The 2,500-nt window shown below is 51.2% G+C and overlaps 1 non-coding gene across 1 annotated transcript in view; it reads left to right on the top strand.

The window, feature by feature from the left end:
- Positions 1-2,352: 2,352 nt before the first annotated feature.
- The window catches only part of LOC143350988 (5.8S ribosomal RNA), a 155-nt gene continuing 7 nt past the window's right edge, over positions 2,353-2,500 (top strand). Inside the window, exon 1 of the ribosomal RNA XR_013081394.1 lies at positions 2,353-2,500. This exon is cut by the window's right edge and continues 7 nt beyond it. This is a non-coding gene — a ribosomal RNA (5.8S ribosomal RNA).

Below are 2,500 nucleotides of genomic sequence, written 5' to 3'. Positions count from 1 at the left end.
GAAGTAATAAAATAATATACATCCTTACGGGTAGCCTGAAGCGAATCGCAAACGAACGACAACGCGTCGATTGTGCGGCCATCGTTGCTCGCGCGACTAACGACGACCAGCCGAGAAGGCTGTAGTTTATCGCATCGATTTCATCGAGCAACCGATGGACGCTGCCGCGTTCGTTCGTAAATGAATGTTATACATACTCACGGATAGCCTGAGGCGAATAATCGCAAACGACGACGCGTCGATTGTGCGGCCATCGTTGCTCGCGCGACTAACGACGATCAGCCGAGACGGCTGTAGTTTATCGCATCGATTTCATCGAGCAACCGATGGACGCTGCCGCGTTCGTTCGTAAATGAATGTTATACATACTCACGGATAGCCTGAGGCGAATAATCGCAAACGACGACGCGTCGATTGTGCGGCCATCGTTGCTCGCGCGACTAACGACGATCAGCCGAGACGGCTGTAGTTTATCGCATCGATTTCATCGAGCAACCGATGGACGCTGCCGCGTTCGTTCGTAAATGAATGTTATACATACTCACGGATAGCCTGAGGCGAATAATCGCAAACGACGACGCGTCGATTGTGCGGCCATCGTTGCTCGCGCGACTAACGACGATCAGCCGAGACGGCTGTAGTTTATCGCATCGATTTCATCGAGCAACCGATGGACGCTGCCGCGTTCGTTCGTAAATGAATGTTATACATACTCACGGATAGCCTGAGGCGAATGATCGCAAACGACGACGCGTCGATTTTGCGGCCATCGTTGCTCGCGCGACTAACGACGACCAGCCGAAACGGCTGTAGTTTATCGCATCGATTTCATCGAGCAACCGATGGACGCTGCCGCGTTCGTTCGTAAATGAATATTATACATACTCACGGATAGCCTGAGGCGAATGATCGCAAACGACGACGCGTCGATTTTGCGGCCATCGTTGCTCGCGCGACTAACGACGACCAGCCGAGAAGGCTGTAGTTTATCGCATCGATTTCATCGAGCAACCGATGGGCGCTGCCGCGTTCGTTCGTATATGAATATTATACATACTCACGGATAGCCAGAGGCGAATAATCGCAAACGACGACGCGTCGATTTTGCGGCCATCGTTGCTCGCGCGACTAACGACGACCAGCCGAGACGGCTGTAGTTTATCGCATCGATTTCATCGAGCAACCGGTGGACGCTGCCGCGTTCGTTCGTAAATGAATAATATACATACTCATGGCTAACTTGAGGCGAATAATCGCAAACGACGACGCGTCGATTTTGCGGCCATCGTTGCTCGCGCGACTAACGACGACCAGCCGAAACGGCTGTAGTTTATCGCATCGATTTCATCGAGCAACCGATGGACGCTGCCGCGTTCGTTCGTAAATGAATAATATACATACTCATGGCTAACTTGAGGCGAATAATCGCAAACGACGACGCGTCGATTTTGCGGCCATCGTTGCTCGCGCGACTAACGACGACCAGCCGAAACGGCTGTAGTTTATCGCATCGATTTCATCGAGCAACCGATGGACGCTGCCGCGTTCGTTCGTAAATGAATAATATACATACTCATGGCTAACTTGAGGCGAATAATCGCAAACGACGACGCGTCGATTTTGCGGCCATCGTTGCTCGCGCGACTAACGACGACCAGCCGAAACGGCTGTAGTTTATCGCATCGATTTCATCGAGCAACCGATGGACGCTGCCGCGTTCGTTCGTAAATGAATGTTATACATACTCATGGCTAACTTGAGGCGAATAATCGCAAACGACGACGCGTCGATTTTGCGGCCATCGTTGCTCGCGCGACTAACGACGACCAGCCGAGACGGCTGTAGTTTATCGCATCGATTTCATCGAGCAACCGATGGACGCTGCCGCGTTCGTTCGTAAATGAATAATATACATACTCATGGCTAACGTGAGGCGAATAATCGCAAACGACGACGCGTCGATTGTGCGGCCATCCGTTGCTCGCGCGACTAACGACGACCAGCCGAGAAGGCTGTAGTTTATCGCATCGATTTCATCGAGCAACCGATGGGCGCTGCCGCGTGCGTTCGCCCGATTGCGCGTGAAGTTACTGTTCGGAACCAAGAATATACGGGTGTATTATACCCGTTTGGTCGCAGCCACGCGCAAAGGCTTTTGAATGTACTGTACGCCCGGCCGTCGAACGATGGTTTTCCGTCATTCAGGAAACAAAAAGAAACTTTTGTCGTCGATATGGCGCGTTCAATCCTCCGTCGATACGCTGGTCGGAGGTGCGAACATCGAATATTTTTAAAGCAAAGAACAAGGAGCATTTTTAAATACAAAGAAAAAAATTGTAAATTGTATATGATTACCCTGAACGGTGGATCACTTGGCTCGTGGGTCGATGAAGAACGCAGCTAATTGCGCGTCAACGTGTGAACTGCAGGACACATGAACATCGACATTTCGAACGCACATTGCGGTCCACGGATAAAATTCCTGGACCACGCCTGGCTG

Source organism: Colletes latitarsis, unplaced genomic scaffold (assembly GCF_051014445.1).
Source record: "Colletes latitarsis isolate SP2378_abdomen unplaced genomic scaffold, iyColLati1 scaffold0051, whole genome shotgun sequence".
In the NCBI taxonomy this organism is placed as follows: domain Eukaryota; kingdom Metazoa; phylum Arthropoda; class Insecta; order Hymenoptera; family Colletidae; genus Colletes; species Colletes latitarsis.
Note: the sequence above shows the minus strand (reverse complement) of the source record. Positions and strands in the feature narration are given on the sequence as shown.